Source organism: Artemia sp. Qi Xiang Cuo, chromosome 17, assembly GCF_049724085.1.
Source record: "Artemia sp. Qi Xiang Cuo chromosome 17, ASM4972408v1, whole genome shotgun sequence".
Taxonomy (NCBI): domain Eukaryota; kingdom Metazoa; phylum Arthropoda; class Branchiopoda; order Anostraca; family Artemiidae; genus Artemia; species Artemia sp. Qi Xiang Cuo.
The window spans coordinates 8,260,732-8,280,747 of NC_142810.1; positions in this window are offsets into that span (position 1 = coordinate 8,260,732).

The following is a 20,016-nucleotide window of genomic DNA, read 5'->3' on the forward strand; positions in this document are numbered from 1 at the left end:
ATGAATTAACACCTAATTTTCGAATTTAAAAAGCAGCGAAACAATTGTATTACCATTTTAACTTTATGAAAAAAATATATCCCACGGAAGATGTAACAGCAATAAATATTAGCGTGACCAATTGTACATGTAACGCAACCAACACTACAATTTAAATCTTAAGAGCTTGAATTTCCAAACTGTCAAGAGATGGTAGAATTTATTATACAAAAAATAGTCTCTCGAGATACAAAGTAGAACTATGTATCCCGCTGTAATTACAATGTAAAACCTTACTTTGTTGAAGAAAAATTCCAAAGTGAAGTTTTAAAAGTTATAAATCGTATCAAAGTTAATTAAACTCGACTAGCCGATTGGTACGTCCCTGTCCAATGGTAATATGGGACATACAGTCTGAACCAATAGAACCAGTGTAATGTACTTTTTAGCAACGCCTGAATGTAACCTTCGGTGAAATCGCAGGGTATAGTACCTTCGAACTTAGCAAGTTTGAGTCAGTCCAATCGGAGTCTTTTTTCAGTCTATGAGGAGTTTTATGTGAGTCTAAAAACAGTCTTATGTGAGTCTATTTGCAGCTTAGAATGAACTTTTGAAAACGTTAATTATCAGTGAATTAACTATTGCATTGTATTGCCCCAGACAACAATTTTATCTTAGTGTCTATGATTGTGAAGTATTTTTGATATTCCCGACAAGCTTTGTACCGATCATGTGAGTAAAAATAAATACATTACTTTCTTATTTATTCTTCTTTATGTTAGTATTTCTCAAAATAGTTAATCCTTGTGGCCCCAACTGCTCTCAAGGGAACCTGAATCCTTTCAATCTGATTTCGAGTCAGCATGACCATTAGTATATGCTCTCTGTTTGAACCTCTGATTCAATTCCCCGCTATGTGAAGCTCTCCCTCTACTATGGTATGATGCACGCAAAACACCAACTAAAGGATTGATTGAAAACCCCCCCATTAGAATATATATATGTAGAGAATTAACTGAAAAACCCCCATTAGAATAAGAACAAACTTTTAATAGAAAACCCTAACAAAACTTTTAATCGAAACCCCCCCCCCCATTAGACTCCAAAGGGCCCACCGGGCCCCCAAAGAGCCCACCCCCTAGTTTAGAGTTTTAGCTTAGAGTCTTAGCTTAGAGTTTTAGTTAGAGTTTTAGCTTAGAGTCTTAACTTAGAGTTTTAGTTAGAGTTATAGTTTAGTTTAATTTTAGTTAAGAGTTTTAGTTTCGACTTTAGAGTTTTAGTTTAGAGTTTAGAGTTTTAATTAGAGTTATAGTTTGGTTTAATTTTTTTAAGAGTTTTAGTTTAGAGTTAAAGTTTAGTTTTATTTAAGATTTTTAGTATAGATTTTCTGTTTGGTTTTAGCTTACAGTTTTAATTAGAGTTACAGTAGTTAAGAGTTTTAGTTTAGAGTTTAGAGTTTTAACTTAGAGTCTTGGCTTATAGTTTTAGTTAGAGTTATAGTTTAGATTAGTTTTAGTTAAGAGTTTTTGTTTAGAGTTTAGAGTCTTAGCTTAGAGTTTTAGTTAGAGTTTAGAGTTTTAGTTTAGAGTCTTAGCTTAGAGTTTTAGTTCTATTTATAGTTTAGTTTAGTTTTAGTTGAGAATTTAGAGTTTTAGTTTAGAGTCTTAGCTTAGAGTTTTTGTTAGAGTTATAGTTTAGTTTAGTTTTAGTTAAGAGTTTTAGTTCTAGTTTAGTTTTATTAAAGAATTTTAGTTTAGAGTAGTTTATTTTTAGTTAAGAGTTTTACCTTATCAATCAATCATTTATTACCCACAACTAACAAAAAGTAGTACAAGTGGAGTACATAATAATAAAAAAGAGAGACAAAAAAAACTCAACAAACACTAGCAATTAAATTAAACTACGAAAAGAACTGTAAAAGACCGTGGTCAGAGCCAAAATTATAAAATGCATCTGCAGAAAGCTTTTTGTGTAGGTCACCGAGCTTTTGAGTTACATCCGTAACATAAAAATTTTTAACTAGATACCGATTTCTAGTCCAAGGCGGCAGAGAAAGAAGAAATTTGCAAAATTTGAAATAAGTAACTTTAATCTTTTTTAAATCCTTTAGCTTAAGAACAGAATGAACACCCGAAAAATAAAGCACAGAATGATCAGAAAAAGTCGAGAATAAGCGCCCAAGAGCTCTACTGTTGTATTTTCCACGGTTTGCTACAATTTTTGAATAACTGAACTGAATTTTTCTTACTGAATCAGCAACAATCTGTTTACGAAAGAGAGCTAGAGAATTAGAAACAGTAATACCAAGCCACCGAAAGGAAGAGACAGAAAGTACATAAAATTCATTACATACCAGAGGAGTAGACGAAGACAGATTATAAGATAAGAATTCACACTTGTCAAGATTCAGGGATAGACCAATATTTAGGTAAGACTGAGAAACTAAGGAAACCATCGCAGAAAGAGCAGACTTAGTACGACTAATCAACAGAATGTCATCAGCATAGGCAATGTAAGAAACATCAGTAGAACCAGAAAAATAAGTGCCTGAGATCTTTTACAGAACAGTTGAAATACAAATTTTGAACAGGGTTGGTGATAAAACACCCCCCTGCCTAACACCACGAAGCACTTGAATAGTTGTTTCTGGAGAAGATTTCAGACGGAGGTAAGAATTAGAATACCAAAACCGTAGAGGGTAAATAACCGAAAAATTAACACCAGAAGAAGCCAAAGAAAAGAAAAGCTGTTTATGAACAACAGAATCAAAAGCCTTTGAAAGATCAAGTGTACAGAGATATACTCCTTTACCCTTAGAAAAATTGGAAAGTAGAATAGAAGAAAGGACATGACGAGCATGTTGGCACCCTAAACCAGGTCTGAAACCAAGTTGATTTTAACCAAAAAAAGAAATATTTTGAGTTAGATTAGGTAAAAGAATGTTCTCAAAGACCTTACTAATATTGTAAGAAATAGAAATTGGACGGTAAGAAGAGCAATCTGTTGGCGGTTTACCTCTTTTTAAAATTGAAGTCACGCTGCCACACAAAAGGCTTTCTGGGATGACAGAAGATGCCAAGCACATTTGAAGCAAAAGCGCAAGATGTGACACAAGTTCAGCACACTGGGGAGTTAGATGCATTTTAGAGATACCATCAGCATCAATAGATTTCGACTTAAGATGATACAAAGCACTCAAAACTTCACAACGCGATATAGGCAAAACAAAACGCTGACTTTGAAATCTAGGGATAATTTTAACAAACGCTTCACCAAACTTTCTATGAACAGAATAATTCAAAACGGAGAAAATCTTCAAATAATATGCATGCCATGAACTTGGTGGAATATCAATACTACTTACATCAGAATCGTCTGTTTTACTTGAATTAATTACTTTCCTCCAATCTTTAGGAGAAGATGGAAAATCAAGCCCTCGGTATCGGACACTTTTTAGATACTTCTTAAATTCTAATTTTGTTTTCTGTTTAATAAGAAAAACATTACCGTACCTAGGCCGACCACAATCTGTCCAAATTTTTAGCCAAAATTTAGCTTTATTTTTACAGGCCTTAAGGTTAGAGTCAAGTGACCAAAGAGGCTTTGAGTATTCTTTCGGATTCACTTTACTGGGACAGAAATTTTTTCAGCTTCTTTCATAGCAGAGAGGATAGAATGATAATATCGGTCTATTTCATATTTAGCATAAATAAAAGTCTGACAACACTGCAAAAGCTGATAAGGAACATAAATCGTACTTAGAAGTGAAGCCAAAGTTATAAGATGAACAGAAAATTCGCATCATTCCAATTAGGCTTTTAAAACCATTTAGAACGTACCCCACGACTCTTAGAGATACTCCCAGCACAAACAACAGACTTTGATAAACAAAAAGACAGCGGAAGGTGATCAAGATCATTCTCGTCAAAATGAACCGTAACGGGTGAGCAGACAAGAGCTGCAGAACAAATAACGTGATCAATGTCTGATTTACTACCTGAATGGTGAATATATGTATAATCATGGGACTTCCGAACAATTTTATAAGCTGGGAGAGAATCAAAAAGCTGACATTGCTTATATTATCAGAAACCAGATCGGTATTAAAATCACCAGCAATAACAAAATGCAACCTGTTATCCGATATCTTTTGAATTAAAGTTTTAAGACCTTACAAGCACAAGAGGAATTCTGAAGTGAACGAATTGAACGATCATTATATGGCAGATACACATTAATTTGTACAACATTACCAAGACGCACCGCAAGAAAAGTGTCATCTGATTGGAAAATCGCAGGACTCGCACCAGAAATATTTTTCTTAAAAACACATGCTAAGCCACCAGAAGGGCGGCCACACGAAATTTTAGCTGGACGCACAAAAACAACGTGATCACTGCTTCGTCTCAAAAAATTTTCGCTAAAGGCAGTCAGTAAATGTTCTTGGAGACAAACAACGTCGTAATTAACATACAGATAATCATTAAAAAAGTCCTTGCCTCTCGTTCCATTAATATTAAATGAGACTATACTTATGTCCGGATCCATTTTTGAGAATAGACCTGATCAGTGATCTTCTTAATCACAGGGCATCGTAGGCTGTAAGAAGGATGAGATCCTCCACAATTGGCATATTTCGGAGATTCCGTACAACGATCACTGTTCGTAGATAAATGAGGTCCAGCACAACGAGCACACTTGGGAGCGCTACTAGTACATGCACTTTCCAAGTGTCCAGGGGAACGACACTTGAAGCAACACTTTGGCAATTGCTTGAACTCATAAAAACGGAAGTTTTCATACCCAATCTTCACACCGTTTCGCAGAAATGATCCTTTAGTAATCGCGTCTGCAAATTCAAGCTTAACCGATTTGCTTGTTCCAAATCGACTAGACCCGATTATACCAAACTGGTTCCGTAGCATTTCAAGGTCAAAATCAGACGGGACTTCTCGAATAACACCAGTGTGTTTTTTAGATAAAACTTTCACACTAGAACCAGGTAGAGCTTCTTTTTCTGATTTGCAAAAATCTTCAGCTGCAGATTTTTCAATATTCACCGTTCACCGCTTTTTAGTCGCTTGCACTCTGGACACCAGCTGATGACCAGAAATTGAGTTTATTACTGATTTTCGCTTTAGCGGGTCACCAAGCTCAGGTGGGGGATCGGAGATCAAAATTGTAGTATGCGTATCACACGCAGCAGGTTGGCTAATCACAGGTATTGGAGGAAAGTTCAGATTGTACGAATCAATCTTGGCAGAAACTAGCAAAATCGCTTGCTCAAGGCTCGTAAGCTTGGCTGTGACGTGTGTAAACTCTGTAGCAGAGATAACAGGGACTTCTGTTGGCCTTTTGATGACAAAACAAGGGAGCTGTTTTCCAGCGGCATCACATTTCTTCATAAAGTCTATAATATCTTGAAGGTGACTGAGAATTGCATTAGTGCCCCTTCTGACAGGGGGATCATTTTCATTCACAAAACTCCATAACTTTGCTTTCTCTGACTTAACAGTTTCGAAATCTTTAAAAAAAATCCACTCCTTTCCGTAAAATAACGGCTTCATCAACACCACTTAAATTTTCAAAAACAAAATTCAACAGCGGTGAACACAAAAGCTCGGAAACGCTCATCTTGTTATAAATTCACTTCAAAAATAATTTAAACCAACACACGCGAAGTACACGTGATGGTCAGGCGACGAGCGCTGAATAAATTTTTATAGTTTAGTTTAATTTTTGTTAAGAGTTTTAGTTTAGAGTTATAGTTTAGTTTTAGTTAAGAGTTTTAGTTTAGAGTTTCAGTTTGGTATTAGCTTACAGTTTTAGTTAGAGTTATAGACGTTACGAGATTTGGTTTAGAGTTTTAGTTTAGAGTCTTAGCTTAGAGATTTAGTTAAGAGTTTTTTGTTTAGAGTTTATAGTCTTAGCTTAGAGTTTTAGTTAGAGTTATATTTTAGTTTAATTTAAGTTAAGAGTTTTGGTTTAGACTTTAGAGTTTTATTTAGAGCTTAGAGTTTTAGTTAGAGTTATAGTTTGATTTAATTTTTAAAAGAGTTTTAGTTTAGAGTTATAGTTTAGTTTTAGTTTAGAGTTTTAGTTTAGGGTTTCAGTTTGGTATTAGCTTACAGTTTTAGTTAGAGTTATAGTAGTTAAGAGTTTTAGTTTAGAGTTAAGAGTTTTACTTTAGAGTCTTAGCTTAGAGTTTTAGTTAGAGTTATAGTTTGGTTTAGTTTTAGTTAAGCGTTTTTGTTTAGAGTTTAGAGTCTTAGCTTAGAGTTTTAGTTTAGAGTCTTAGCTTATAGTTTTAGTTCTATTTATAGTTTAGTTTTAGTTGAGAATTTAGAGTTTTAGTTTAGAGTCTTAGCTTAGAGTTTTTGTTAGAGTTATAGTTTAGTTTAGTTTTAGTTAAGAGTTTTAGTTTAGAGTTTTATACTAGAGTCTTAGCTTGCAGTTTTAGTTAGAGTTATAATTCAATTAGGTTTTAGTTGATAATTTTAGCATATAGTTATTTTTTATTTGTAGTTAAGCGTTATAGTTTTGAGTTCCAGCTTGTTTTTAACTTAAAAGTTTAGTTATAGATAAAGTCGTTAAGAGTTTTAGTTTAGAGTTTCGAGTTTTAGTTTAGATTCTTAGCTTAGAGTTTTAGTTAAGAGTTTTTTGTTTAGAGTTCAGAGTCTTAGCTTAGAGTTTTAGTTAGACTTTAAAGTTTTAGTTTAGAGTCTGAGCTTAGAGTTTTATTTCTATTTATAGTTTAGTTTAGTTTTAGTTGAGAATTAAGAATTTTTGTTTAGAGTCTTAGCTTAGAGTTTTTGTTAGAGTTATAGTTTAGTTTAGTTTTAGTTAGGAGCTTTAATTTAGATCTCTAGTTTAGTTTTACTTAAGAGTTTAGTTGAGAATTTAGAGTTTTAGTTTACAGTTTTACTTTAGAATTTTAGATTGAGTTATAGTTTTAGTTTAGTTTTAGTTAAGAGTTTTAATTTAGATATTGGAGTTTTAGTTTTGAGTCTTAGCTTAGAGTTTTAGTCAGCGTTATAGTTTAGTTTAGTTTTAGTTGAGAATTTAGAGTTTTAGCCTAGAGTCGTAGCTTAGAGCTTTTCGTTGCACTTTTAGTTTTAGATAAGATTATTAGTTTGGAGTTTCAGTTTAGTATTAGCTTACAGTTTTAGTTAGAGTTATAGTAGTTAAGAGTTTTAGTTTAGAATTTAGAGTTTTGGTTTAGAGTCTTAGCTAAGAGTTTTTTTTAGAGTTATAGTTCAAATTAGTTTTAGTTAGGAGCTTTAGTTTAGATCTCTAGTTTAGTTTTACTTAAGAGTTTTAGTTTAGAGTTTATAGTTTTAGTTTACAGTTTTACTTTAGAGTTTTGGTTATAGTTTAGAGTTTTAGTTATGAGTTTATAGTTTTAATTGATATTTGGTTAAGATTTTTAGTTTAAATATTGGATTTTTAATTTTGAGTCTTTGTTTAGATTTTTAGTTAGAGTTAAAGTTTGTTTAATTTTTATTCAGAGTTTAAGTCTAGAGTATTAGCTTAGAGTTTTAGTTAGAGTTATAGTCTTAGTTTAGTTTTGGTTAAGAATTTTAGTTTAGATATGGGAGTTTTAGTTAGAGTTATAGTTTAGTTTAGTTTTAATTTAGAGCTTTAGTTTAGAGTCACCGCTTAGAGTTCTACTTATAGATATAGTTTAGTTTAGTTAAAGTTAAGAATTTTAGTTTAGAGTTGTAGTTTAGTTTTAGTTTAGAGTTGTTGCTTAGTTTTAGTTAAGACTTTTAGTTTATAGTTATAGTTTAATTTAGTTTTAATTCAGATTTTTAGTTTAGAGTCTTAGCTTAGAGTTTTAGTTAGAGTTATAGTCTTAGTTTAGTTTTGGTTAAGAGTTTTAGTTTAGATATTGGAGTTTTAGTTTAGAGTCTAGAGTTTTAAGTCGGAGTGTCAGCTTAGAGTTTTAGTTAGAGTTATAGTTTACTTTAGTTTTAATTAAGAGTTTTAGTTTAGACTTATAGTTTAGTTTTAGTTAAGAATTTTAGTTTAGAGTTATAGTTTAGTTTTAGTTTAAGAGTTGTTGTTTAGTTTTAGTTAAGACTTTTAGTTTATAGTTATAGTTTAATTTAGTTTTAGTTAGGAGTTTTAGCTTAGGGTTGGTGTTTAGTTTTAGATATGAGATTTAGTTTAGAGTTTTAGTTTGATATTAGCTTACAGTTTTAGTTAGAGTTATAGTTTAGTTTAGTTGTAGTTCAGAGTCTAGAGTTTCAAGTTAGACTCTATACACTTAGAGTTTTAGTCAGAGTTACATTTTATTTTTGTTTTAGTTAAGTGTAATTGGACTTGTAGTTTAGTTTTAGAAAATTATTTTAGCCTTAAACTAGAGTCATTGCTAAGAGTTTTCCTTGCACTTTTTGTTTAGTTTAGTTTTAGATCAGAGTTGTAGTTTAGTCTTAGTTTATAGTTTTAGTGAGAGTTATAGTTTAGTTTATTTTTTGTTAAGAGTTTTAGTTTAGATTTGTAGTTTAGTTTTAGTTAGAGTTATAGTTCAGTTTAGTTGTAGTTCAGAGTTTAGAGTTGCAAGTTAGACTCTCAGCACTTATAGTTTTAATTAGGGTTATATTTTATCTTAGTTTCAGTTAAGTATTTTTGGACTTGTAGTTTAGTTTTAGCTAAACGTTTTAGTTTAGAGTTTTATCCTAGAGTCATAGCTTGGAGTTTTTCCTTGCACTTTTAGTTTAGTTTAGTTTTAGATAAGAGTTTTAGTTAAGAGTTTCAGTTTGATATTAGCTTACAGTTTTAGTTGGAGTTATAGTAGTTAAGAGTTTTAGTTTAGAGTTTAGAGTTTTAGTTTCGAGTCTTAGCTTAGAGTTTTAGTTAGAGTTATAGTTTAGTTCAGTTTTAGTTCAGAGTTTTAGTTTGGTTTAGTTTTAACTATGAATTTTAGTTTAGAGGTGTTGTTTAGTTTTAGATAAGAGTTTTAGTTTAGAGTTTAGAGTTTTAATTTAGAGTTATAGTTAGAGTTATAGTTTACTTTAGTTTTATTTTAGAGTTATAGTTTAGTTTAGTTTTAGTTAGGAGCATTAGTTTAGATCTATAGTTTAGTTTTAAATAAGAGTTTTAGTTTAGAGTTTATTGTTTTAGTTTACAGTTTTACTTCAGAGTTTCAGTTAGAGTTACAGTTTTAATTTAGTTTTAGTTAAGAGTTTTAGTTTAGATATTGGAGTTTTAGTTTTGAGTCTTAGCTTAGAGTTTTAGTTAGAGTTATAGTTTAGTTTAATTTTAATTCAGAGTTTTAGTTTAGAGTCTTAGCTTAGAGTTTTACTTAGAGTTATAATTTAGTTTAGTTAAGAATTTTAGTTTTAGTTTAGTTTTGGTTAAGAGTTTTAGTTTAGATATTGGAGTTTTAGTTAGAGTTATAGTTTAGTTTAGTTTTAATTAAGAGTTTTAGTTTAGAGTCTTAGCTTTGAGTGTTAATTATAGCTACAGTTTAGTTTAGTTTTAGTTAAGAATATTAGTTCAGATGTTTTGTTTAGTTTTAGATAAGAGTTTTAGTATAGAGTTTACAGTTATAGTTTAGTTTAGTTTTAGTTTAGAGTTTTCATATTGAGTTTAGAATTTCAATGAGAGTTATAGTTTACTTTAGACTTGTTTAAGTGTTTAAGTTTAGACTTATAGTTTTGTTTTAGTTAAGAGTTTTAGTTTACAGTTGTACTTTTGTTGTAGGAAATAGTTGTAGTTTAGAGTTGCAAGTTAGACTCTCAGCACTTAGAGTTTTAGTTAGAGTTATATTTTATTTTAGTTTTAGTTAAGTGTTTTTGGACTTGTAGTTTAGTTTTAGCTAAACGTTTTAGTTTAAAGTTTTAACCTAGAGTCATAGCTTAGAGTTTTTCCTTGCACTTTTAGTTTAGTTTAGTTTTAGATAAGAGTTTTAGTTTAGAGTTTCAGTTTGGTATTAGCTTACAGTTTTAGTTAGAGTTAGTTTTAGTTTAGTTTTAGTTGAGAATTTAGAGTTTTAGCCTAGAGTCGTAACTTAGAGCTTTTTGTTGCACTTTTAGTTTTAGATAAGATTTTTAGTTTGGAGTTTCTATTTAGTATTAGTTTATAGTTTTAGTTAGAGTTATAGTAGTTAAGAGTTTTAGTTAAGAGTTTTGGTTTAGAGTCTTAGCTTAGAGTTTTAGTTATAGGTATAGTTTAGTATAGTTCTAGTTAAGAGTTCTAGTTTAGGGTTTTAGCTTAGAGTTTAGACTTCTAGTTTAGGGTTTTTAGCTTAGGTTAAGTTAGGTTATCATAAGCGCTCATGATAACCTAACCCAACCTAACTTAAACCTGGAGAAACCTAACTTTTTTGTATGTAAATCGCAATAAAAATACTCCAAGTATAGCATTTCAAAGAAAAAATGTATTCAATATCTAGCTCTTTACGCTAAACTAAAACTCTTAACCAAACTATAACTCTAAACTAAAACTCCTAAGTAAATATAAACTGAAACTATAACTCTAACTAAAACTCTAAGGTAAAACTCTAAAATAAAAATAATAACTAAAACGAAACTACAACTCTAAACTAAAACTCTTAACTAAAACTAAACTACAAGTCTAAATTAAAACTCTTAACGAAAACTTAACAAAACTATAACTTAATTAAAACTAAACTAAACTATAACTCTAACTAAAACTCTAAGTTAAGACTCGAAACTCAAACTCCAATCTCTAAACTAAAACTATTAACGAAAACTAAACTAAAACCATAACTCTAACTAAAACTCTAAGCTAAGACTCTAAACTAAAATTCTTAAATAAAATTGAACTAAACTATATTTCTAACTAAAAAGCTAAGACGCTAAACTAAAACTCTAAACTCTAAGCTAAAACTCTTAACTCAACTATAACTCTAATTCTAAAACTCATAACTAAAACTAAACTAAACTATAACTCTAACTAAAACTCTAAGCTAAGACTAAACTAAAACTCTGAACTCTAAGCTATAACCCTAAACTAAAACTATTAATTAGAACTATACTAAACTATACCTCTAACTAAAACTCTAAGCTAAGACTCTAAACTAAAACTATAAACTCTGAACTAAAACTCTTAACTACTATAACTCTAACTAAAACTTTAAGCTAATACCAAACTGAAACTCTAAAATAAAATTCTTATCTAAAACTAAACTATACTAAAAGTGCAAGGAAAAACTATGACTCTAGGTTAAAACTCTAAACTAAAACGTTTAGCTAAAACTAAACTATAAGTCCAAAAACACTTATCTAAAACTAAAATAAAATATAACTCTAACTAAAACTCTAAATGCTGAGAGTCTAACTTGAAACTCTAGACTCTGAACTACAAATAAACTACAACTACTAAGTAAAGCTATTAATAAAAATTAAACCGAAATGTAACTCTAACTAAAACTCCAAATTGTAAAGTATAACTATACCTAACACTCTAAGTTAAGACTCTTCGCTAGAATACTAAAATCTAAACTAAAACTCTTAACTAGAACTAAACTACAACTCTGCACTAAAACTCTTAACAAAACCTAAACTAAAACTCTTAACTAAAACTAAACTATAAGTCTAAACTAAAACTCTTAACTAAAACTAAAGTAAACTATAACTCTAGCTGAAACTTTAAGCTAACACTCTAAATTAAAAATCTAGACTCTGAACTAGAATTAAACTAAACTATAACTAAAACTCTAAACTAAAACTCTTATCTAAAACAAAACAACACCTCTAAACTAAAATTCTTAACTAAAACTAAACTAAACTATAACTCTAATTAAAACTACAAACTAAAACTGAATTGAAACTAAACTATAACTCTAACTAAAACTCTAAGCTAAGACTCTAAACTAAAACTCTGAATTAAAACTAAACTAAACTATAAATCTAACTAAAACTCTAAGCTAAGACTCAAAACTAAAACTCCAATATCTAAACTAAAACTCATAACTAAAACTAAACTAAAACTATAACTCTAACTAAAACTCTAAAGTAAAACTGTAAACTAAAACTATAAACTCTAAACTAAAACTCTTAAGTAAAAATAAACTAGAGATCTAAACTATAGCTCGTAACAAAAACTAAACTAAACTATAGCTCTAACAAAAACTCTAAGCTAAGACTCTAAACTAAATCTCTTAACTCTAAACTAAAACTCTTAACTACTCTAACTCTAACTAAAACTGTAAACTAATACTAAACTGAAACTCTTAACTAAAACTCTTATCTAAAACTAAAAGTGCAACGAAAAACTCTAAGCTACGATTCTTGGCTAAAACTCTAAATTCTCAACTAAAACTATACTAACCTATAACTCTAACTAAAACTCTAAGCTGAGACTCAAAACTAAAACTCCAATATCTAAACTAAAACTCTTAACTAAAACTAAACTAAAACTATAACTCTAACTAAAACTCTAAAGTAAAACTGTAAACTAAAACTCTAAATTCTCAACTAAACTATTAAGGAAAACTAGACTAGAGATCTAAACTAAAGCTCCTAACTAAAACTAAACTAAACTATAACTCTAACAAAAACTGTAAGCTAAGACTCTAAGCAAAAACTCTAAATTCTCAACAAAAACTAAACTAAACTATAAATAGAACTAAAACTCTAAGATAGGACTCTAAACTCTAAACAAAAAACTCTTAACTAAAACTCTAAGCTAAGACTCTAAACTAAAACTATAAACTCTAAACTAAAACTCTTAACTACTATAACTCTAACTAAAACTGTAAGCATTTAACAAACTGAAACTTTAAACTAAAACCCTTAACTCAAACTAAACTATGACTCAAAACTCAAACTCTTAACAAAAATTAAACTAAACTATAACTTTAACTAAAACTCTAAACTCTAAACTAAAACTCTAAAGTCTAAACTAAAACTCTTAACTAAAATTAAACTAAACTATAACTTTAACTAAAACTCTAAGCTGACACTCTGAATTAAAATTTTAGACTCTAAACTAAAACTAATCTAAACTCTAACTCTAACTTAAACTCTAAACTTTAAACTAAAACTCTTATCTAAAATTAAACAACACCTCTAAACTAAAATCCTAACTAAACTAAACTATAACTCTAACTAACACTCTAAGCTAAGACTCAAAACTAAAACTCCAATATCTAAACTAAAACTCTTAACTAAAAGTAAACTAAAACTATAACTCTAACTAAAACTCTAAAGTAAAACTGTAAACTAAAACTATAAAATCTAAACTAAAACTCTTATGTAAAACTAAACTAGAGATCTAAACTAAAGCTCCTAACTAAAACTAAACTAACTATAACTCTCACAAAAACTCTAAGCTAAGACTCTAAACCAAAACTCTTAACTAAAACTCTTAACTACTATAACTATAACTAAAACTATAAAATAATACTAAACATAAACTCCAAACTAAAATTCTTATCTAAAACTAAATGTGCAACGAAACGCTCTAAAACGACTCTAGGCTAAAACTCTAAATTCTCAACTAAAACTAAACTAAACTATAACTCTGACTAAATTTCTAAGCTAAGACTCAAAACTAAAACTCCAATATCTAAACTAAAACTCTTAACTAAAACTAAACTAAAACTTTAACTCTATCTAAAACTCTAAAGTAAAACTGTAAACTAAAACTCTAAATTCTCAACTAAAACTAAACTAAACTATAACTCTAACTAAAACTCTAAGCTAAGACTCAAAACTAAAACTCCAATATCTAAATTAAAACTCTTAACTAAAACTAAACTAAAACTATAACTCTATCTAAAACTCTAAAGTAAAACTGTAAACTAAAACTCTAAATTCTCAACTAAACTATTAAGGAAAACTAGACTAGAGATCTAAACTAAAGCTCCTAACTAAAACTAAACTAAACTATAACTCTAACAAAAACTGTAAGCTAAGACTCTAAACAAAAACTCTAAATTCTCAACAAAAACTAAACTAAACTATAAATAGAAATAAAACTCTAAGCTAAGACTCTAAGCTCTAAACAAAAAACTCTTAACTAAAACTCTAAGCTAAGACTCTAAACTAAAACTCTAAACTCTAAACTAAAACTCTTAACTACTATAACTCTAACTAAGACTCTAACCATTTACCAAACTGAAACTATAAACTAAAACCCTTAACTAAAACTAAACTATGACTCAAAACTCAAACTCTTAACAAAAATTAAACTAAACTATAACTATAACTAAAACTCTAAACTCTAAACTAAAACTCTAAAGTCTAAAATAAAACTCTTAACTAAAATTAAACTAAACTATAACTCTAACTAAAACTCTAAGCTGACACTCTTAATTAAAATTTTAGACTCTAAACTAAAACTAATCTAAACTCTAACTCTAACTTAAACTCTAAACTTTAAACTAAAACTCTTATCTAAAATTAAACAACACCTCTAAACTAAAATCCTAACTAAACTAAACTATAACTCTAACTAACACTCTATGCTAAGACTCAAAACTAAAACTCCAATATCTAAACTAAAACTCTTAACTAAAAGTAAACTAAAACTATAACTCTGACTAAAACTCTAAAGTAAAACTGTAAACTAAAACTATAAAATCTAAACTAAAACTCTTATGTAAAACTAAACTAGAGATCTAAACTAAAGCTCCTAACTAAAACTAAACTAACTATAACTCTCACAAAAACTCTAAGCTAAGACTCTAAACCAAAACTCTTAACTAAAACTCTTAACTACTATAACTCTAACTAAAACTATAAACTAATACTAAACTTAAACTCCAAACTAAAAATCTTATCTAAAACTAAAAGTGCAACGAAAATCTATAAAACGACTCTAGGCTAAAACTCTAAATTCTCAACTAAAACTAAACTAAACTATAACGCTGACTAAATTTCTAAGCTAAGACTCAAAACTAAAACTCCAATATCTAAATTAAAACTCTTAACTAAAACTAAACTAAAACTTTAACTCAATCTAAAACTCTAAAGTAAAACTGTAAACTAAAACTCTAAATTCTCAACTAAACTCTTAAGGAAAACTAAACTAGAGATCTAAACTAAAGCTCCTAACTAAAACTAAACTAAACTATAACTCTAACAAAAACTGTAAGCTAAGACTCTAAGCAAAAACTCTAAATTCTCAACTAAAACAAAACTAAACTATAAATAGAACTAAAACTCTAACCTAAGACTCTAAACTAAAATTTTGAAGTCTATCTAAAACTCTAAGCTAAGACTCTAAACTAAAACTCTAAACTCTAAAGTAAAACTCTTAACTACTATGACTCTAACTAAAACTGTAAGCTAATACCAAACTGAAACTCTAAACTAAAACTCTTAACTAAAACTAAACTATAACTCAAAACTAAAACTCTTAAAAAAATTAAACTAAACTATAACTCTAACTAAAACTCTAAACTAAAACTCTAAAGTCTAAACTAAAACTCTTAACTAAAACTAAACTAAGACTATAACTCTAACTAAAACTCCAAGCTGACACTCTTAATTAAAATTTTAGACTCTAAACTAAAACTAATCTAAACTATAACTCTAACTAAAACTCTAAACTTTAAACTAAAACTCTTATCTAAAATTAAACAACACCTCTAAACTAAAATCGTAACTAAAACTAAACTAAACTATAACTCTAAGTAAAACTCTAAGCTAAGACTCAAAACTGAAACTCCAATATCTAAACTAAGACTCTTAACTAAAACTAAACTAAAACTATAACTCTAACTAAAACTCTAAGCTAAGACTCTAAACTAAAACTCTGAATTAAAACTAAACTAAAACAATAACTCTAACTAAAACTCTAAAGTAAAACTGTAAACTAAAACAATAAACTCTAAACTAAAACTCTTAAGTAAAACAAAACTAGAGATCTAAACTAAAGCTCCTAACTAAAACTAAACTAAACTATAACTCTAACAAAAACTCTAAGCTAAGACTCAAGACAAAAACTAAATTCTCAACTAAAACTAAACTAAACTATAAATAGAACAAAAACTCTAAGCGAAGACTCTAAACTAAAACTCTAAGCTAAGACTCTAAACCCTAAACAAAAAACTCTCAACTAAAACTCTAAGCTAAGACTCTAAACTAAAACTCTAAACTCTAAACTAAAACTTTTAACTACGATAACTCTAACTAAAACTATAAGCTAAAACCAAACTGAAACTCTAAACTAAAACTCTTAACTAAAACTAAACTATAACTCTAAACTAAAACTCTTACCAAAAAATTAAACTAAACTATAACTCTAACTAAAACTCTAAACTCTAAACTAAAACTCTAAAGTCTAAACTAAAACTCTTAACTAAAATTAAACTAAACTTTAACTCTAACTATAACTCTAAGCTAAGACTCTAAGCTAAAACTCTAAACTCTAAACTAAAACTCTTAACTAAAACTAAACTACAACTCTAAACTAAAATTCTTTACTAAAACTAAACTAGAGATCTAAACTAAAACTCTTAACTAAAACTCAACTAAACTATAACTCTAACAAAAACTCTAAGCTAAGACTCTAAACTAAAACTCTAAATTCTCAACTAAAACCAAACTAAACTATATATAGAACTAAAACTCTAAGCTAAGACTCTAAACTAAAACTCTGAACTATAACTAAAAATCTAAGCTAAGACTCTAAACTCTAAACAAAAACTCTTAACTAAAACTAAACTCAACTATAACTCTAACTAAAACTCTAAGCTAAGACTCTAAACTAAAACTCTAAACTCTAAACTAAAACTCTTAACTACTGTTACTCTAACTAAAACTGTAAGCTAATAACAAACTGGGACCCTAAACTAAAACCCTTAACTCAAACTAAACTATGACTCCAAACTCAAACTCTTAACAAAAATTAAACTAAACTATAACTTTAACTAAAACTCTAAACTCTAAACTAAAACTCTAAAGTCTAAACTAAAACTATTAACTGCAACTAAACTAAACTATAACTGAAACTAAAAATATAAGCTAAGACTCTAAAATAAAACTCTAAACTCTAAACTAAAACTCTTAAGTAAAACTAAAATACAACTCTAAACTAAAATTATTTACTAAAACTAAACTAGAGATCTAAACTAAAACTCTTAACTAAAACTAAACTTAACTATAACTCTAACAAAAACTCTAAGCTAAGACTCTAAACTAAAACTCTAAATTCTCAACTAAAACCAAAGTAAACTATAAATAGAACTAAAATTCTAAGCTAAGACTCTAAACTAAAACTCTAAACTCTAACTAAAACTCTAAGCTAAGACTCTAAACTCTAAAAAAAACTCTTAAATAAAACTAAACTAAACTATAACTCTAACTAAAACTCTAAGCTGAGACTCTAAACTAAAACTCTAAACTCTAAACTAAAACTCTTAACTACTATAACTCTAACTAAAACTGTAAGCTAATACCAAACTGAAACTCTAAACTAAAACTATTAACTAAAACTAAACTATAACTATAAACTAAAACTCTTAAAAAAAAATTAAATCAAACTATAACTCTAACTGAAACTCTAAACTCTAAATAAAACTCTAAAGTCTAAACTAAAACTCTTAACTTAAATTAAACTAAAACGTAACTCTAACTAAAACTCTAAGCTAAGACTCTAAACTCTAAACAAAAAACTCTTAACTAAAACTCTAAGCTAAGACTCTAAACTAAAACTTTAAACTCTAAACTAAACTCTTAACTATTATAACTCTAACTAAAACTGTAAGCTAATACCAAACTGAAACTCTAAACTAAAACTCTTAACTAAAACTAAACTATAACTCTAAAATAAAACTCTTAACAAAAATTAAACTAAACTATATCTCTTACTAAAACTCTAAACTCTAAACTAAAACTCTAAAGTCTAAACTAAAACTCTTAACTAAAACTAAACTAAACTATAACTCTAAGTAAAACTCTAAGCTAAGACTCTAAACTAAAACTCTAAATTAAAACTAAACTAAACTATAACTCTAACAAAAACTCCCATATCTAAACTAAAATTCTTAACCAAAACTAAACTAAGATTATAACTCTAGCTAAAACTCCAAGCTAAGACTCTGAATTAAAATTTTAGACTCTAAACTAAAACTAATCTAAACTATAACTCTAACTAAAACTCTAAACTTTAAACTAAAACTCTTATCTAAAATTAAACAACACCTCTAAACTAAAATCGTAACTAAAACTAAACTAAACTATAACTCTAAGTAAAACTCTAAGCTAAGACTCTCAACTAAAACTCTGAAGTAAAACTAAACTATAACTCTAACTAAAACTCTAAGCTAAGACTCTAAACTAAAACTCTAAATTAAAACTAAACTAAACTATAACTCTAACTAAAACTATCTAAACTAAAACTCTTAACTAAAACTAAACTACAACTCTAAACTAAAATTCTTTTATAAAACTAAACTAGAGATCTAAACTAAGACTCTTAACTAGAACTAAACTAAACTATAACTTTAAAAAAAACTCTAAGCTAAGACTCTAAACTAAAACTCTAAATTCTCAACTAAAACTAAACTAAACTATTATTAGAACTAAAGCTCTAAGCTAAGACTCTAAACTCTAAACAAAAACTCTTAACTAAAACTAAACTAAACTATAACTCTAACTAAAACTCTAAGCTAAGACTCTAAAGTAAAACTCTAAACTCTAAACTAAAACTCTTAACTACTCTAACTAAAACTGTAAGCTAATACCAAACTGAAACTCTATATTAAAACTCTTAACTAAAACTAAACTATAACTCTAAACTAAAACTCTTAAAAAAATTAAATCAAACTATAACTCTAACTAAAACTTTAAAGTCTAAACTAAAATTCTTAACTAAAATTAAATTGAACGAGAAATCTAACTAAAACTCTAAGCTTAGACTCTAAGCTAAAACTCTAACTAAAACTCTAAGCTAAGACTCTAAGCTAAAACTCTAAACTAGGGGGGCTCTTCGGGGGCCCTGGAGGCCCTTTGGGGGACCCAGGGGGAGGGGCCCTTTGGGGAGGGGCAAGGGTCCCGGGGGGGATCCGGGGGGAGGGGGCCCTTTAGGGTTGGGTAGAGAACCTTACAACACTGTTCAAATAGAACTTGTGTATTATAACGACCACAGAGTTTTACCCCAAATCATCTTCTAAAATGTCTCAAACTGTTTCACCCAAATAGTCCCCTAAAAGTAATTTCTGCGTGTTCCTTTATTTCGGCATCCCTGCGCTGTCACATTTGAAATTCCCAGAAAACCATTTCCGGTGTAAAATATGTTCAATCTTTCTTGATCTCGTAGGTGTTCCTAGCTACACTATTAAGGTTTCGACAGAATATTAATTTATCTCTCAGACCTAAAGAATTTAAAATTACATATCGCATATACAGTGCAAACTAAATGCTTCATTTCTTCCCTAACTGAAGCCATGTGCATTCCCCTCTGTATCTGTTGCACTTAGAAACATCTTAAATCTATGTTATCCGAGAGATGAATCAAGAATCAAGTTGCATTATTAAGACTTCGAAAGAATATTAATTCCTGAATTTATTGCTAAGCCTAAGGACCAGTGAAGCCATATTTAAAAATGAAATCCCCTCATGATAGAATTCCCCGCGGATTATGCAAATTAATTTCTCAGAAATCTAGTTCCCCTCGATTATGCAAATCAATTTCTCAGAAATTCTCTCCCCTTCGTGGATCAATAATCCATGAATAAATTATATCCTTTCAGCGTTAGACTCAATTATAGATGGCAGCACATGTGTTCACCTCGGACCTCCTGATAGGTTCCTACTATCCTTGTGTAAATGGGCTCTTACTGTAACTAAGGACGAATAGTGAAGGCTTAATATAGCACTATCATGTACCTTTATTATTCTTCGTTCTTTGCGTAAAAATTATCAACAAAACTAAATCGGAAAATTTTGAATAAGTGTAGAGGTATCTTCAAATGCACATGGAATTGAAGACGCGTTAGGTTGCTAGCAAAATACTTACAGGGACATCTTATTTTCAGGAAATTGCTGTCAATTAGTTGATTGTCCATTCTGAATAATTTGTGGGGAAAAATATATCTTTTTTATATCGTCATTTTAA